General features: G+C 47.8%; 1 protein-coding gene across 2 annotated transcripts in view; it reads left to right on the forward strand.

Moving 5' to 3' along the window:
* Window positions 1-19836, forward strand: part of Rabx4 (RAS oncogene family member RabX4) — a 124047-nt gene that overhangs the window by 65900 nt on the left and 38311 nt on the right. The window lies entirely within an intron of this gene.

Genomic DNA, 19836 nt, shown 5'->3' on the forward strand with positions numbered 1-19836 from the left:
CACAGATTCGCGGAATCCGGGTTCGGATGCGGCGACATAGCGAGCGTGTGGGCGACGGTGCCGTTATCTCTTCGCATTCCGCAGCTATCGGTGAGAGTAAAATGACCCGCGGGGTAGTCGCTTCAGGAACAGCGGAGGCGTGCCTCGCAAGCGGCACCCAGGCGACAGGGTCCGCTATATTTGCGTGTTCCGCGTTCGTAAATATCCTGCATTGGTGTGCCGGGCCGAGGCGTCGTTGGTCGCGGCCTGCGGGCGTGGACAGCCGTTATGTTTACTCGTGGCAGCGATGTGTGCATTCGGCAGAGACACGCCATCCGCGATGCCTTGCTCCTCCATCACCTCCCAGATGGTGATGCCTGTTTTTTTTTTCCCGTAGCCCTGTTTTTTTTTTTAATTTTTTTTTCAAGCAAGCTATTGTGAGGTGTTCTAGTATCTTGTAAATCCGGCACTACTATCGTAATAGGTGCAGGCTTCTAGCTCTTGTTTGCCTCGTTCAATCTGCGTGGCATTCCGCGTTCCGTTTTAAATCACATATCGAGCCATAAACCGAATATAAGAATGATTAACCCAATAGTTGTACACTTTGTCGCACAAGTTCAGATTGTGCAGTGCCAAAATCGTAATAATAAAGCTTGTTTAAAAAACACATGGATATGTCACTAGTTGAAACTTCATATAGACGAAATGGAACTTGGAACTCTTGCGCAAGTTTAACCTGTACAATGCACCAGTGTCGAATGCATGCGCTAAAACAGTTCGGGGTTGAGGCGTATTGTCAGTGCTTTGCGGCACTGAAAGCTTTTTAATGCGAAAACTGTCGTAGTGAGACCGATGGAGTTCTGTCAAAAACTAATGCGTGTCCCCATAGAACGGTTGGCCAACCAAAAATCTCTGACAAAATCTCTGGATTTCTGACGAGGTTCAGTCCTAGTGAGTGTCCATTAGGTGAGGAAGGCGCGTCAGGTAACGGCAACGATGATGATGATGATTGATGATTTCTATTGGTTTCCCCTTTGTATCGGGGTGATGACATGTCATCTTACCAAAAAGACGTATACGGAAGTTGGCGCTGTGCCTCATCACCGCAGCCGGATGTTAGTCCGCGCGGCGCAAGTAGTGCGTTGCTGGGAATATTTTGAACGTGACACGAGCTTTTCCCGTGATTTTTTGGACTCAGTGTGATTGTAAATTACTGCAGCGATGACAAACAAACTACGTGAGTAAAGGCAGACGATATCACGCATTTATAGCCACCTCCTTTCAAAACGCGCGCGCCCTTTAACATCCGGGTCCATCGCTTAGGCGGAGTGATACCGTACATGAGCTATTGCCGTTCTTAACTTGTTCCCGAGTATAGTAGACACGCGGCGCGCGCGTGAAGCCGGGCTTCCATTGTGCCAAAACTGTTACTTGAAAATCGCAAAAAATGAGCGGTTCTAGATAAATCCATAGTACACGCATCGGTCATGAAGAAGGAGTGCAGTTGTACATTTTATCTCATAAACCACGTATCGAGATACATTTAGATCATTCGTAAATGCGTTTACTTAGTGCGCGAAAAATGGTCGCATGGATTCGTTCTTCGTTTGCGATTTGGGTCTTTGAAAGTTTGACGATGAATTGGAGATGCTTTCAGCGAAGGTTCGACTTTCTGTATGGGAAAAGATGGTAAGTTTTCGACAATGTAACTGGTAAACGAATGGTGGTTCCCATCCTTCCGCCTCACTAACCTTCTACTTTCCCTTTCGCATATAATGCGGCCTACTACGCAACACCTGGGCATTTAAAGAAGGTACCGCATTTAAAGGTACGTTAAAAATACTGCAGAAATTCAGCGAATTATCTTACTAATGCGTAGCATTCTTAGGAGTGTGAGCTTTTTCCAACCACATTTTTTTGGTTTTTCTAAAACTTGTGCGACCAATTATGTACGTTTACGCTATTATAACGATTATAAGTCGCACTTCTTCCGAAATATCCATTATTGTGAAACTGCAGGGCGTTGCACGTTTCGCCAATTTCCGTAATTTTTTTTATATTTGTCTTATTTTCCTAGTGTTTCAAAATTTATTTCTACCAATTATCTCATTTACGCTAATATAATGATTATAGGTGGAACTTCCTCAAAATCTGTATTATTGTAGAAATGCAGGTCGTTATACGATTTGCCATTTTCTGTATTTTTTCATATTTTTGTTATTTATTACGTTTTCAAAATTTCGTTCGGCAAATTATCTTCGTTTACGCCATTATAACGACTACAGGTGAAGCTTTCCCGAAATATGCATTATTGTGGATATGCAGGGCGTTACACGGTTCGCCAGTTTCCATAATTATTTTTTATTTTTCTTATTTTTTTAGTTTTTCAAGATTTGTTCGACCAATTATCTACATTTACGCCATTATAACGACTACAGGTGGATTGATTGATTGATTGATTGATTGATTGATTGATTGATTGATTGATTGATTGATTGATTGGCTGTTTATTGGAGGAGGTCACAAGACCCTGAAGGGGATGGGGGATAATGGGAAAAGGGAAAAAATATGAAAATAAAAAGTCATCGAAAACACATTTGCACTTCTTGTCCCATTAGAAAGTCAGTTCGCACTTGTCACAGAATCACTGACCCATACAGGGCTGAGTCAATCAGCCCTGTATGGGTCAGTGATTCTGTGACAGGTGGAGCTTTCCCGAAATCTGCATTAGTGTGGAAATGCAAGGCGTTACACGGTTCGCCAGTTTCCGTAATTATTTTATATTTTTCTTATTTTTTTAGTTTTTCAAGATTTGTTCGACCAATTATCTACATTTACGCCATTATAACGACTACAGGTGGATTGATTGATTGATTGATTGATTGATTGATTGATTGATTGATTGATTGATTGGCTGTTTATTGGAGGAGGTCACAAGACCCTGAAGGGGATGGGGGATAATGGGAAAAGGGGAAAAATATGAAAATAAAAAGTAATCGAAAACACATTTGCACTTCTTGTCCCATTAGAAAGTCAGTTCGCACTTGTCACAGAATCACTGACCCATACAGGGCTGAGTCAATCAGCCCTGTATGGGTCAGTGATTCTGTGACAGGTGGAGCTTTCCCGAAATCTGCATTAGTGTGGAAATGCAAGGCGTTACACGGTTCGCCAGTTTCCATAATTATTTTTTATTTTAAGAGCGAATGCTCTTTATAAGCGACCCCAAACCATCCACCGCCGGCGGCGGCGGCGGCGTCGGCGTCGGCGGCGTTGGCGTCCGCAGTGCTGTTTAAAGAAAAAACAGCATCCGGCGCCAGGTTTCGATCCGAGGACTTTGCGGGCCGCAGCGCGACGCGCTACCGACCAAGCCACAGACGCGACGGTGATATCAGTGTTAGACGCGCCTTATATCTTTAACGCATTCAAACTACGTCGTCAGCGGCGTGCGTTGGCGACTCAGCGGCGTTATAGCGGCTTGATAACTGCGTGGTGTACACGTGATACTACAAACCCGATGGAAGAGATGGAAGAGAAGGCGGCGAGGGGGTGGGCTGCGGGGGCCGAGCGCAAGCGCCGCAAGCGGGCCGACAACCGTGCATTCGCACTTTCACATTCTCCCCCTCGGGGAAATGCGGGGGAATTTTCGTGCTGTGTTTTTTAGGCTGGGTTAGCACGGGTCGGACCGCGCGCATTTTGCCGCGCCGCATCGGAAACCGCACCGCTCGGACGCATATGTGTCTGCGGTTTTAGCTCCTGTTTTTCCGAAGGGTCGCAACTTCATTCCTAGTGTGGTTAGCTTCAGTTATAATGTAGGTGGCTTAGGTTAGTTTTGGGTATTTTAAATGATTACTTTCTGTACGTTAGCTTAGGCTAGTAGGCTACGTTGGGTTAGGTGAGGGAGAGCGAGGTGTACCAGGTGCGGCGTTTCGCAAGAAAACGCCGGTGGACGTCACTTTAGCGGAGGACTAAAGAACCGTCGGACGGCACTTTTCACACAGCGTTTTAACAAAGCGGCAGGCAGTTGAGCGGGACAAAAAGAAAAAAAAAAGCTGTAGTAATTCCGAAAGTATCTCTTGTAATAATGCAGCTTTATATAGACGTTTGACATGTTCAATTTGCACAATAGCGGGTAAAGTGGCGCTGCGCCTTTTCAACTCTGATATATCCGCCACCGAGCTACGTGTGGATGAAGGTGAAGAAGAGAGGCAGAGAGTAGGTGCTGACGTGGTTTTACATTAAAGGAGTACTGACACGAAATTTTTATGTTACGTGTTTTTCGCTGCTATGCATGCCTACCAGCCCACTAATCATAGAATAACAGATTAGACGGTCGAGCGCAGCGTAAACATTCATTTACGACGTCGTTTATTCGTGCCAGTTTCGGTTTCGACAAAAAAACGCCGAGCGGCCGCCATGACAGCATGTATGACATGGCGTCACCATTCTTGCCGTATCGCTGCCTCTCTGGAAGCGCGCGCGAGCGAGCGCACGCGCGCGCCCAGACCGGCCGAGGTCTTCGCCGTCCCCACAGGCCTGGGCAGCATGACGTCAGTCCCAAAACCATGACGTGTACACACGCCCGAGCAGCGCGCGCCAACCACAGCCAGCGCGTCGGCTTCGTCACGGGAGCTCCGACGTCGGCAGTTTGGGGCACATAGCAGATGATGTCACGTCGGCCCGCTCTGGGCTTTCTCGTGCGGGCGAAGATTAAAATGGATTTTAAATATGTTTCGCTGAACGGTTGCTGTTGAAACTTGCTGGGAGATATCTCCTGATAAAAAGGAAGCGTTTTACATAGTTATCTCAGCTTTGAAATTTCGTGTCAGTACTCCTTTAAACAAGTTTGTACGTCTGAAAGGGGTCATTCCTGTACACGTTGTTCGCTAGATTAGAGAGTCGTTTTATTGCTTGAGAACCAACCGATAGAGAAACATGCGAGCTTAGTCAAGCATGATAGGCAAAGCTTAGGGTGTACCGCAACTGAACACAGCTTTGAGAAGAAAAAGGAAGAGCCTGGGTGTTCATGGCGTGAGTACCGTGTAACATTTTCTTGAAAAGACAGATTCGAAAATTTAGCGGTTTACCTTTAGCACTGTGCCGTGTTTTCCGTCTCGATCTCTATGGCAGCGCAATTTCGCCCCTTGCTATCAGAAGCACAATAAAAAGGGAGAACATAACCTATGCATTGTGCTGGACGACGTGAAGACGCCCTCTTGTTTTTTTTTTTTCTTATTTTTTTAGTTTTTCAAGATTTGTTCGACCAATTATCTACATTTACGCCATTATAACGACTAAAGGTGGATTGATTGATTGATTGATTGATTGATTGATTGATTGATTGATTGATTGATTGATTGATTGATTGATTGATTGATTGATTGGCTGTTTATTGGAGGAGGTCACAAGACCCTGAAGGGGATGGGGGATAATGGGAAAAGGGGAAAAATATGAAAATAAAAAGTCATCGAAAACACATTTGCACTTCTTGTCCCATTAGAAAGTCAGTTCGCACTTGTCACAGAATCACTGACCCATACAGGGCTGAGTCAATCAGCCCTGTATGGGTCAGTGATTCTGTGACAGGTGGAGCTTTCCCGAAATCTGCATTAGTGTGGAAATGCAAGGCGTTACACGGTTCGCCAGTTTCCATAATTATTTTTTATTTTTCTTATTTTTTTAGTTTTTCAAGATTTGTTCGACCAATTATCTACATTTACGCCATTATAACGACTACAGGTGGATTGATTGATTGATTGATTGATTGATTGATTGATTGATTGATTGATTGATTGATTGATTGATTGATTGATTGATTGATTGGCTGTTTATTGGAGGAGGTCACAAGACCCTGAAGGGGATGGGGGATAATGGGAAAAGGGAAAAAATATAAAAATAAAAAGTCATCGAAAACACATTTGCACTTCTTGTCCCATTAGAAAGTCAGTTCGCACTTGTCACAGAATCACTGACCCATACAGGGCTGAGTCAATCAGCCCTGTATGGGTCAGTGATTCTGTGACAGGTGGAGCTTTCCCGAAATCTGCATTAGTGTGGAAATGCAAGGCGTTACACGGTTCGCCAGTTTCCATAATTATTTTTTATTTTTCTTATTTTTTTAGTTTTTCAAGATTTGTTCGACCAATTATCTACATTTACGCCATTATAACGACTACAGGTGGATTGATTGATTGATTGATTGATTGATTGATTGATTGATTGATTGGCTGTTTATTGCAGGAGGTCACAAGACCCTGAAGGGGATGGGGGATAATGGGAAAAGGGAAAAAATATGAAAATAAAAAGTCATCGAAAACACATTTGCACTTCTTGTCCCATTAGAAAGTCAGTTCGCACTTGTCACAGAATCACTGACCCATACAGGGCTGAGTCAATCAGCCCTGTATGGGTCAGTGATTCTGTGACAGGTGGAGCTTTCCCGAAATCTGCATTAGTGTGGAAATGCAAGGCGTTACACGGTTCGCCAGTTTCCGTGATTATTTTATATTTTTCTTATTTTTTTAGTTTTTCAAGATTTGTTCGACCAATTATCTACATTTACGCCATTATAACGACTACAGGTGGATTGATTGATTGATTGATTGATTGATTGATTGATTGATTGATTGATTGATTGATTGATTGATTGATTGACTGTTTATTGGAGGAGGTCACAAGACCCTGAAGGGGATGGGGGATAATGGGAAAAGGGGAAAAATATGAAAATAAAAAGTCATCGAAAACACATTTGCACTTCTTGTCCCAGTCAGTTCGCACTTGTCACAGAATCACTGACCCATACAGGGCTGAGTCAATCAGCCCTGTATGGGTCAGTGATTCTGTGACAGGTGGAGCTTTCCCGAAATCTGCATTAGTGTGGAAATGCAAGGCGTTACACGGTTCGCCAGTTTCCATAATTATTTTTTATTTTTCTTATTTTTTTAGTTTTTCAAGATTTGTTCGACCAATTATCTACATTTACGCCATTATAACGACTACAGGTGGATTGATTGATTGATTGATTGATTGATTGATTGATTGATTGGCTGTTTATTGGAGGAGGTCACAAGACCCTGAAGGGGATGGGGGATAATGGGAAAAGGGAAAAAATATGAAAATAAAAAGTAATCGAAAACACATTTGCACTTCTTGTCCCATTAGAAAGTCAGTTCGCACTTGTCACAGAATCACTGACCCATACAGGGCTGAGTCAATCAGCCCTGTATGGGTCAGTGATTCTGTGACAGGTGGAGCTTTCCCGAAATCTGCATTAGTGTGGAAATGCAAGGCGTTACACGGTTCGCCAGTTTCCGTAATTATTTTATATTTTTCTTATTTTTTTAGTTTTTCAAGATTTTGTTCGACCAGTGATCTCCATTTACGCAATTATAACGATTGCAGGTGAAACTTTTGCGCAATCTGCATTATTGTAGAAATGGCATGCGTTATACCAGAGTCCTTCAATGCTTTACTGGTCACGAAACTGCTCCGTAACTCAATGGGAGAGCTTCATATGCTGCGTTTGGCCGCCGCGCGGTGGCGCCACCCTCTCACTGAGGTCACTCCTCGGGCGGCGTTGCGCTGGCTCAAACGGCGGAGCCGCGGCGAGTTGTGTTTGTTTTGTGTGGGGAAAAAATGTATCGTGCACATCGCGCTCTTGTGATGCGACTTAAGTAGTGCAACGACGATGCCGAACATGTGTTGCGTCCCGGGATGTCGTTCCTTGTACAACGATACCACAGAAAATGTTTTCTTGCTCTGTTGACCGAGCGACGGGTAGCTGTGTGAGAAATGGAGGTGCGCCATTCCAAGGCAAGCAACAGGAGATTTCAGCTTCAATTATAAGTGTGTGACAGTGTGCGGAAATGCACTGTGTGTGAGAATGGAAAAAGCACTGCACACTTTTGAGAGCATCGTGGGCCTAGAATTGTACAAGGCTAACTTAAAGCCGGATTTTTGTCATATCAGTCCGGTTGCAGCGGTGCTTCATTACCTGTTTGCCTTGCGCTCAGGCTCGCGTGTAAAAAAGCTTTGGGACATCCTTGTGCTTTTACGTTTCTTATTTCCGCGAATTATCCCTTAGGGTTCATTTTGTTTGTTTTGTAACCGCGCGTGGCCGATTCCGGTTTCTTATCTGGCGTTTCAACCGGAGCGCCCATTTGCTCTTTTTGTCGTACGTCCCGTCGGGCAATATTGTTTGATATGGAAAGGGTGCCACCTTGCCGCTAACTTGATTTTTTGTTTCTTCGACAATGTTCTCGATCCTATTTCCATGAATCTGAAATTAATAACGTTTCAAGAGTAATGCATGCATAGCAAACGCCGCGCAACTCACTTTATCGACGTTCATCTGTTCACGTCACACTGCGGACTGCTTCTTAGACGTTTGTGTTTCCTTCTAGTCTTTTGTAGTGCAGGAGATCGCTAGCTCGCTGTGTTCAGAAAAGTTTTGCATCGTTCTTGGCTACGTGGCAATATTCTGTTTCCTTCGTGTGCTGCACATCGCAGCGCGAAAAAATAAATTTTTGTACGCTGGACCACGCTCTTTTGTCTCCCTTCGTAACATTGAAATTTTTTGTTGCGTGTGATAAAATCAGTTTCATTGTTCTTTTTTCGCGTCATGTTTTTGCAAGGATTGCAAAGCGTGGAAGCAGAAATTCGCATGGAGTAACATATATCTCTTCGTGTTTTGATCCTTCGCGTTTCTGCAGCGTTTTTAGATGTTCTCAAGTATGTACCCACTCATCGAAACGACAATACTATTGGGGTGTCTCTTTTAGCGTTATGTGCATTCCAGAGCAATCACGGATTTATTAAGCGTAGTCTGAACGACGCGTACTTGGTTTCTTTCAGTTTTTTATTGCATTATAGATAGTACCGCAGCAGTCCGTGACTACACAGCTACCGTATGTGTGGTATTTACAAGTTTGCTTCAAGAAAAGAAGCAATATAGTATTAAAAATCCGTAAACACGACGGCGCAGCACTTGTGCCAGAGCACACAGAAGCCGTTGCCTTTCGCGGCCGAAGTCTACGGTAATTTATTTCGAAAAATAAAACCCCACTGAAGGCAGGTGATATACACAATAACTGGACTATTCATCGCTAACTACTACGAAAAAAACACACTTAATCAGCGCGCAGACACCAAAAGCAGCGAGCGTTTGCACGCCAAGAGCTGGCCAATACGCCGCACGAGCGGCGGCTGGATGACCTTCGTGCGGCGGTGGCGCCTGTAGCGGCGCGCGCGGTCCCTATACACCATTTTCCTTGCTAGAGGTGGGCGCCGCCATTTGCTTTTTCTGACCAGACGCTAGCGCCGTCTATGAAACGACCGCCGAAACCTCCGCGCTGGGCTGTTAATTAAGTGCGCCGTTCTTTGCGTGCGTCTGCTCGGTATCTGTGCATTACCGAGTGAACCGTAGTGGTTTGGCGTTAAGTTAGCGGTTGCAGTGCTTGTGTGTGTGTGTTCCGTTTTTTTTCATCATCTGCGGACGGATTTTAGGTCCTAATTTGCTGCCACAGCGGGAAATTCCGCCCCCGGCTGTTGCGAGCAGCAGTAGCAGTGTGATGGTGGTGCCGGTGGTGCTCCGCAGTTCCGCGATGCAAACGTACCGGTATGGCACCGACTGACATAGAAATCGATATAGGGGAGTAAGTACGTATTTTAAATGCCACCGTGCTTGTTATGTTCACCGATTAGTCATGTTTACGGAAGCGCGGACATCGAATGCGGAGCGCGCACAGCATATGTGGGTCACAGTGATCCGTGCTCGCGATGGACTTTCGACGAGGCGATTGCTACGCTGTTGGCATTGCAATGCAATATAATCTTTCTTAACTAGACTTATGACGGTTACTGACGAAACGAAATTACCCGAGCGGAAAAATAACACGACCGCACAACCAGTCAAATTACTATTCGAAGGTTGAGCAAAAGGGTTGACGTTCGGGCGAGTTGATATTGGTTGATCATGATCGTGATCATGATTGACCTAACTCTGCGCAGCGCATGTGGCCTGTCGCTCGGAGCCCACCTTTGTGAAACCGCTGCTTGCACCACAAATGCTTTACGCGACCAGCAGTAACTGTTTTGTAATTGTAATACTTAGATTGCGTGGCAACGCAAAAGGATTAGAAGCTTTTCCTTTGACCGCGTTGTGAACAGGTTGAGCTATTTTCCAAATGCAGGGTTCACGCGTATCTCGAGCTGCGTTTCCACATTTGGCTGCCTGCTTATCCTGCTATCGACCAGCAGTGTGCGATGGAGAAAGTTATCCTTTCATATCGTTTGGCAGTGTAATGCGTTGGCCTGAAAAAAAGTAAACAAAACGCCGTGATTTCAAATGTTAGATTAGATGAAAAGGGGATTGTTTAATGCCAATCGGCTGTAATGACCAAACAATATATGGTATTTTAAATTGACTACAAAGAACCAGAAGTTATTGTAATGTTTTATTGTATCGGCGCTCGTGAAAGATCCCCAGGTCGTCAAAATTAACCCGGAGCTCTCCACTAGGGCGGGCCTCATCACCCATTAAGCGTCAGGGCGTTAAACACCATAGTTAATCAATTAATAAAAAACCAATCAATCAATGCTGTATTGTAAAGGATAAAGTTGCTTCTAGCATTTCAGGGGGTTCCGTTCCCTGTCGCAGCTTTGCGTGTGATAAATGGATTTTGCTCCGTCTGCTTTGCCGTCCAAGTGCACCCAACAAACCCTGGAGTTGGTCGTTGTTGCGATTTATCAACGGCATCCACCAATATCTCAACTCTGTGTGTGTTGGGAAGCGATGCAGCAAAAACACGCCGCAACCGCACTGCATTTTCTCCAGGCAGTGCCGTGCACATGCGTGCTGTCAGCGACTGTTTCTCGCTTTCTCTGGTTGTTCAATAACCCATCACCGCGCATTGCTGACCAAGCGACGTTTGCGCCTTGAACGGCATCGCAGCATTGGCTAAAACAGTTGAAAGTTCCGCAAAAAATAAGCACGCGGTGCGAAATACCCCTGAACTACGCAGCGGAGCACACCGCGCCGAGCGATGTTAGCAGCCCAGCGCGCACTGGCAACACTGGTCGGCCGCCGAGAGAACTGGTTTGAGAGTATTTTCCTCCTTTCCCGGCTGCTTATGGAAAATGGTGTATATGAAGCGAGCGCCGAAGTTTCGTGACCAGTAAAGCATTGAAGGACTCTGGTTATACGTTTTGCCATTTTGTGTAATTTTTTAATATTTTTCTTATGTTTTAGTTCAAAATTTTGTGCGACCAGTTATCTTCAGTTACGCCATTATGGCGATTACAGGTGGAACTTCCGCGATATCTGCAGTTTTGTTGAAATGCAGGGCGTTACGCGGTCCTGGCTGCGGGGGTACACTCGGCAAATAATGCTACGCATTAAAATGAAAAGCATGAGATGCCGAGAAGACTGCAACCGCCGATGAAGAGGCGAAGTCGTGACGCCACTGAGCGCTTGCGTATGACGTTCGCGTGTTAGCGGCAGAGAGTAAAAAAAAAAAAAAGCGGAAGAAAGCGAGGAAAGGAAATCTTGGGGGAAAGTAAACAGCCGGCTGACGTCTGCGTGTGCGGTTTCTCTTCCGACACGACGTTGTGCCAGCGCAGACGAGGAACGGGATGGGAGTGGACGGAGACAAAACAAAAACCGTGCAGCAGGCGTGCGCTTCGGAGTACTTTCAGTGGGCGTCGGCGGCGGTTGTCGTGCTTTGTAATGCGTACACCTGTAGGAAGCAGCAGCGGACACGTTTCTGCCGGCAACGCGCTACGCGGAAGGTCAACACACTCGGCACCTTTGTCACGCTTCAAGGAGCAGGTTTACCTCGGAAGAAACGGGGAGCCCGGAGGAAAGCTCCCGCTGCGTCTACGTTTCCCGAGTGCGACAGCGGCGGAAACGGCGCTACTCCGAAGTCTCTCTCCGAATATTTTATCGCTGACGCATGCAGAAATAGGTTAATCGTGGTGGCGGGAATCCAAAGCGACATATTTGTGTTTAACATGAGCCCGGTGGGATGACTCGTGAACGAACGCCTTTCACTTAGGCTACTAAAACCACCCTTCTTTTTCTACCATAGTTTTCTACGCGGACGGTGCTTATATTTTCTATCCCAGCCATCGAGTAGGGTGCAAGGGTACGGTGTATGAGACAGGAGAGCTGCAAAGTTACCAAGGTCATACTGTCAATACTACCGGTAGGGTGTGCGTACGCGCTCGTGCATGAATTCACGCGCACACAGCCACCCATGACTCTCCGTACACGCTGTTATGAAACCCTCTGTGGCCACACCGGCAGTGGGAAGGGCCCGGGGCCACCGCACCTCAATTTCGTTACGAGATCTTGTAGCGGCGACCCGATATATGGCGACATACGGTATGGCAACGTACGGTATGAGCCAAGCTGATGCTCAACTCTCTCTGATACATCAAGTGCTTTCCATCTTTTGGGACATTTTCTTACACAATGCCACCCCCGGGTGTTCAAACATACCTCGGCTCCCTTTCCCCCTTCTTTCACCCTCAGCTTTGATTAAATAAAACTTCAACTTCCCGTCAATTATCATGGTTCCTCAGCATAACCCCCCCCCCCTTCCCCCCCTTCCCGTCTTCCCATGGCGGTTTCCCAGAGCCCGATTCGGTAGTCTCGGCGCAAACTAACAGAAAATATCTGTAGGAACTCCCGAGCCCGGTGGGTATTTTCGAGGGGTTGATTTCCGCGCATACGTATGTTTGCCTTGGAAGACCTACGTCCTCCTAGGAAATACGCTTTGCAGACGAACAGGTAGACGAACAGATGAACGAACGTACGGACGGACAGGCGGAGAAATTCCTGGCTGGAGCCGCCAAAGATGGCTTACAAAGCATTTCGCCAAAAATCCTTGCGTGAACATTTCACTGATTTGTCAAATCCGTCCTTTGGAACTTATCACCGGGGACCTCTCGATACCCATAGGCCCCTACCACCCTAAGAACCAGATGCAGGTTTTAAAATATTGTCATTGTAGTTCCACACTGGGCGCATGTATTGTGTATGCATGTTTTGACCAAGATAATAAACCCGGGAAAATGTTGCAGGGGGGTGTTGGAAGAACTACGAAAAACAGAGGCCACCGTTACGAAGACACGTTTTTTATAGCGCCATTTTGCCATAGGGCATAAGTACATGGGCAAGGTGGGATACGGCCCGTTCGTCACATGGCGTTTTGTCACAGGCCGGTTAATAATAGGCAGGTTCGTAACAGGGGAACATTCGTCATGGGCCGGTTTGACAAATAGGGAAGTTCGTCATAGGTGCGCAAAATGAATGTCCACGTCTTTTTTTTTTTTTTTTTTTTAGGGGTGTATGGGCACTCATTAAGTAGATAGGACGGTTTAGGTCCCAAAAGACGGAAGCTAGGCAGGCAGGTTAAACAATAAAGAAAACACCTTGGAGGCACACTCTTCATTGTCGTGGTCGCCTTGTGAGTCCTTGAGCACCACACGAGCACGGAAAGACTTGCTACTTAGAAAGCATTGCGAGAATCACGTGGTTTCAGTCTAACATGTTTTCTTTTTTGCTCCCTCTCCTTTTGGCCGTACATCCGGGACACTTCGCTAATGAATGCCAGTCAGAGTGGACAAGTAGGGCAACGTGGTTCGAACCGAAATACAGTTACAAGATCAGCAACCATAGAAATAAAAGTGACGCAGACACAATAAAGAAAGCGTCTTGGGAGAGGGGCCACGAAAAAGAACCACCCCACCCTCCCACCCCCCATTTTCATTGTTACTTCCGGCTTGTGCGTGCGACACTTTTTTACCCTCAATGCTACTCAGAAGGGCTTGTGAGAGTGATGTGATTGGGAGCGTGTAGAGGGAGCAAGCCCTCACTGAGCCGACCCTTGCGCAAGCAAGGCGAGCACGACATTATCTAGGGCGTCAAAAAAGCCCGCCAACTGCAACAAGCGGCTTCAAACTGGGATAAGCCGCTACAGCTCAACGCCTGTCGGTTTTTAACATTGAGGCCAGCCGCCAGGATTATTGCGTCTTGAATTGTTGTTGTTGTTTGTTCGTTTATTTAATAGCCTCAAGGCTTAGTAGACACCAAGCGGGTCCGATCTATATCCAGGAAACTAGGTTGGCCTCCCGGATATAGTCCAGTAGGGAACGGTAGGCAGGACCATGGAGCCACCGATGGTAATGCGTGTCTTGCCGCAAATTTAGGCCTGCTGCCATCAAACATTTTCTTCTAATGTCCTTAGTTCCAGGGCATGTCCATAGTAGGTGGTGAAGGTCTGCCGGAACCGTTTCCTCACAGCAGGTTGGACATTTCACATGTCCTCGGTAGTCCCCTTTCCATCCACTCGTGCGGGCAGGAGTAAGAGCCACGCCCAGTCGGATCCTTCGTAGTACAACCTCCTCCATCCTGGTAAGATTGAGGGGGAGGAGAACCGAACACGGAGGTATGAGAGCACGCGTTCGGCGTCGAAGGTCCTCCTTGGCAGCCATTCTTGTGGCCCATGGGTCACTTGGGAGCTGGGCGGGGGATGATGGGGCCGGGCAGTTGTGTGACAGGAAGTCAGCCCGTTCATTTCCTGCAATACTGGCGTGACCGGGAACCCATGACACAACCACTTTGGATGGCATTTTGCTGTGGAGCTGGTGGATGCGTTGGCAGATGATGGGGGTCTGCGCAACCTGTTTCAAATAGTGGATCACTTGCGTAGAGTCGGTACGAAGATTGATGGTATTCAAGTCTTCATTGGAAGCGGCTGCACATAGTAGGGCGTCGTGGATAGCCTGCAATTCCAGCAGGATTGGGGTGCACGTGGCAGAGGCGTAGGGAATACTGCCTTCGATGCTGGGATGAGTGGGGCTGGTCCACGCAGTGACTCCATGCGTTCCTGTGCATGAAGCGTCGGTGTATAGGAGGCATTGATCGTCTTGTCCCGGGTGATTTGGGAGGGGAGAGAGCTGCGCTTTACCCTCCTTGGTCCGCCTTCTCTGCAGATGGCTTGTTTTGTTGGAGGTTATAATCGTATAACCCCAGGGTGGAAGCTCATCCTGACTTTCCGGAGGTGCCAAGTTGCCCGGGTTGAAGTGGTCGTACAGTGCATGGCCGTTCTGCAGATATGCATACTTTGACAGTCGCACAGCTCGGCGTTGATTTATGAGCTCGTCAATTGTGTTGAGCTGAGCTTGTTCCTGAAGGACCGGTATCGGGGTGATGCGAGGGAGACCGGTGATGGCTCGCATGGCTTCTCTATTAATAGCTTCCAGTTTAGCATGTTGGGATACGGTTAGGCGCTGAAACTGGGCTTCATAAACCAATCGTGGTTGGAGCACAGCGCACGCCAGCCTACGAGCGACCTCAGTTCTTGCACCGCCCGCTTTTGGCGCAATGCGGCGGATCAGGCGAATGGTATTTGCCGCCGTTTGCCTCACTGCTTTCAGCCATGCTGTAGCGGTACCAGCCTGGTGAATATGCAGGCCCAGAATACGGAGCTCTGTTGCTTCAGCAAGCTGATGAGCGCCTATGCGTATAGATGGAAGGTGGACGGCGAGCTTCTTGCGGCCAGCTTTGTTAGCGACTGTCATGTACTTCGTCTTCTCGGCGGATACAGTTAGACCAACCTTCGCTGCAAATGCCTGGATAACTTCAAGAGCCTTCTGCAGCGCTGTATACTGCATCTGTACGTTTTTGTGCGTCGACCATACTGTGACATCATCCGCGTAGATGAGGAAGCGTGTGTGCTGCACAGTGTCGAGCTGCCACGCTAAGTGAATAAATACAATGTTAAAGAGTATTGGTGACAGCACAGCTCCCTGGGGGACGCCACGCACTGAGTGAAACAGTCCTACTGGCTTCCCTTCTACACGGACAGCGAATGTACGGTTTTTTAAAAAGGCGGCCACGTAATCAACCACACGACGTGGCAGGCCCAACTCAAGCATAGCACGTATGATAGCGTCGTGGGATAGGTTATCATACGCCTTCGAAATATCAGTTGCCAGTATTGTACGAGTGGCGTGGCTGTAGGATGAAACATTCAAGATGTCTTCGGACAACATCGCCAAACCATCTTCCGTGCCAAGACCAGGACGAAACCCGATTTGTGCTGGGTGATATTTGCGATGCTTCTCCAGCCACCAAGAAAGACGTGTCGCCAGCATTCGTTCTGCTAGTTTGCAGATGGTGAGTGTCAAGGAGATTGGGCGGAGATTTTCTAATCGGTTAGGAGGTTTTCCAGGTTTAGCTAAAGGGATAACTATTGAGTGCTTCCATTCGGCCGGGATTCTTGAGGTTGTCCAGGTTTCATTAATTATAGCCAGAATAGTATTGAGGATATCTCCCTCCAGGTTTTGGTAAACCTCGTACGGTATACCATCCGAGCCTGGGGTGGTACGCTTTTTGGAACATTCAATAGCGGCGAGTAGTTCCGGAAGTGTAAACGGAGTCTCCAGGCCGTCCGTGTCTGCCGCAGGAGGAGGGGGATCTTGGGAGAGCGTGTGGGGCACATCGTGTAGAGGGAAGAATTGTCGAGCTGCCCGTTCGGCAAATTCTTCTGGAGTCTCCTGAGCCGCAAGGCGGGAGCTTGCCACCGGATCGGGTGGTCGACGGCCGTTTTCCATTGCTCGGAATGTGCTCCAAAGTGTGCGATTTGATGTACGGCCATTCATACCGTCGCACCACCGTAGCCACCTTTCACGGGAAAGAACCTTTTGGTATTGTCGGGCTTTGGCTGTGAGGCGGTTAACCCTGACCCTGTCCGGGAGGGAGTCCGGATTTCTCCGAGCAGCAATATCTGCTCTTTTCCGTGCCGCCCACAAATTAAGGAGGTGCATGTCAGGGTTCGGTTTGGACTCCTCTACCCACGTTTCAATCGTAGCCTCCTTTAGCTTTGCAGTTAGTGTACTGTGTAATGTAGATCCCGATAGTGGCACGTCCGCAGTAAGTGAACGGAATTTATCCCAGTTGGTAATACAGGCCTTCCGCTTGACTTTGGAGGTAGTGTGCGGGCGTAGATCAATAAGTATGGGGAGGTGATCACTGCCCCAGGCGTCTGGCTGTACCTGCCAGCAGGGCGTCCGATTTCCCATCCACCACGTCAGATCGGGAGAATTTGTAGTAGTCGTGCGGGTAGGCGTGAAAGGAGCGTTGAGAAGCTGACACGCCGCATCGAAAAAGGTCTCGTAAATTTTTGTGCCACGGCTGGAGGTCATTGCATATCCCCATTCCATGTGTGGTGCATTAAAGTCACCCCCGACCAGGATTGGGACGCCCGGGTACGCTCTTCGTAAATGAGCAAACCAGCCAAGGCGTATACGGGCCGATGGCGCAGGGCGTATATACATCGAGACGAGTATAACCGTACCGCGCGGAAGACGTACGTGGACAGCAACTACTTCCTGGTTGGTGTTACACCAAGCATTAAGGTCTATCTGCGTATGTGGGTATTGAGCAGATACATACACGGCAGCCTTGCCGGGATGGGCATCCGTGGAATTCTTGCGCCCATCTCGTATGGTAGGGAAATGATATCCCAAAAAGCCAGGTAGTGGGTGCAATGCATTATGTTCCTGCAAGAGCAGTGCCCATATCCGTAGCTTACCGTATTGCACTCGGAATTTCAGTTCTGCGATTTTGTTTGAGAGGCCCCGGCAATTCCACTGTAGGATGCCTGGGTGTATTGACGTTGAGAGTTTTAAGTTGTCCCGAGTTTGCTGCTCTCTAGGGACTGCTACCGCCATTGTGCGAGGAGGGGCGATACAAAGTCCAGGAGCGTCAAAACAGCCGCGGCTATCGGAGATGAAAGGGGCGCGAGGAGGATGCGCACAGCCTCAATGAGAGAGGACAGCACCGAACACAGGCCCCCAGTGTTTCGCTCGTCTTTTGGTTCACGCTGACATTGTAGTGAAGCTCGGCGAGCAGAGGCTGAAGACCGCGCAGTTGGAGTCGTAGCCGGTGCTATCACAGGCACCCCTGTAGATGCAGGTGCTTCCGCGTGCCTGGGAGTAGGATCATGCTGAGCTGCTGGAGAGCGCTCTGCCAGTGCTGGTACCGCAGGGGGCGGCTGCTTTGGCCCGTGTTGAAGAACCGGTAAGGCCGGAAAGTCCTCCTCGGCGTTCTTGAAAATTGGACCCGCAGTTTGCTTGGTCCAAGCTTCCTTGCGCCCTGTGCCGCGCCCTTGCATAAAAGCCGATTTTGCTGACTTGTAGTCAGTGTTGTTAGCAGACTTGATCTTAAAAATAGCCTTCTGATCACGCCGCCGGGCTGAGCACTGAGCAGATGTGGATTCGTGCTTTTTACTGCAGTTCGGGCAGCAAACATTTTCAGCGGAACAGCCAGTACGATCATGGCTGCCACCGCACCGGGAACATCGCAAGGAACTTTTACACACTTCAGATACGTGCCCAAAGCGCTGGCAATTTTTGCACTGCCTGGGTGTTTCCACGTAGTTGTACACCCGGTAGCGCGTGTATCCGATGATTACGTGCTCGGGTGTTGTTTCCGTGCCGAATACAATCTGAACACTCTCTGATGTTTTCCCAAGTCTGCGGGCAGATTTTACTGGCACCCTCAGGCGCAAGGCATTAAGAATGTCTTGATTAGAGAGGTCCGTAGAGACTCCCCGAATCACTCCTACTCCGCAGTTGCTGGGCCTTGGCTCATATGCCTGAACCTTGATCCCCGCAATGCTAGAAATCTTCAAGAGGCGCTCGGTGGCATCAGCATTGCGCGTGTCGATGGCAAGAAGGTTCAGCCGATAGTTGGGACGTACTTGTAGCACGCCGCCTGGAGCCAAGCATTCCAATCCCTCTTTGAGAACAAGGGGATTGTAACGTGTGATTATTTTCGAGGAATCGAGAGGCTTTACGACCACGACAACCCCGTGTCTAAGAGGGCTCGGGACTGCGCTCACGTCAAGAGGCCTGTAGGAATTGTAAAAAGTTCCAGTAACAAATGTTTTTCCACGTTTCACATGGGCCATTCCGTTCTTGTTTATTAGTGACTGTGTGGGATCTACAAGTACCTAAGAGTGGGATTTAATTATTTAATTGCAACTATGAAAATTATTTATGCTAACACTTTTTTACCCAGCAACCATTACGCAGCGTATGCAAACGATTATGAGTGGTACCTTATCACCGCTTATACATTTCTAAAGAAACACGTCGTTTTTCCGTCCCCGTGCGGAACTTTCCTAGATGACAAAGTGGCCTGATGCTATATGACCAAACTGCTTGCTACGAATCAGCTCTCTCTCTCTCTCTCTCTCTCTCTCTCTCTCTCTCTCTCTCTCTCTCTCTCTCTCTCTCTCTCTCTCTCTCTCTCTCTCTCTCTCTCTCTCTCTCTCTCTCTCTCTCTCTCTCTCTCTCTCTCTCTCTCTCTCTCTCTCTCTCTCTCTCTGCCTGTCTGTCGGTCTGTCTGTCTGTCAAACTAGAACTAGTGTTTGTTTCTTGGGTTGGGGAGATTTCGGCGCACGTTAAAGATTCCCAGGTGGTCAAAATTAATCCGGAGCCCTCCACTACGGCGCGCCTCATCGCCTGCGCTGCGTCGGCGCGCTAAGGCCTACAATCAATTCTCGGGTTGGGTGGCACCAACGCGAACGAAGCGAAGACAGAGGGAAGGGTACACAGGAACGGCCGTGTGTATCCTACACTCTCTCTTCGCTTCGTCGCGCTAGTTCCACCCAAGAATATCGTTCCAACTCGCCCAGCTTGCCACACTCTAGAACTAGAACTAGAACTAGAACTAGAACTAGAACTAAAACTAAAACTAAAACTAGATTTAAACTCTTGTTAGAACCAAATCGACCAGCTGAGGCAAGCATTGTTTAAAAATATAACTGTTCTAACAGCTGCAAA

The sequence above is a fragment of the Haemaphysalis longicornis genome, unplaced genomic scaffold (assembly GCF_048455015.1).
Source record: "Haemaphysalis longicornis isolate Haplotype H1 unplaced genomic scaffold, Haemaphysalis longicornis Haplotype H1 scaffold_4, whole genome shotgun sequence".
In the NCBI taxonomy this organism is placed as follows: Eukaryota; Metazoa; Arthropoda; class Arachnida; order Ixodida; family Ixodidae; genus Haemaphysalis; species Haemaphysalis longicornis.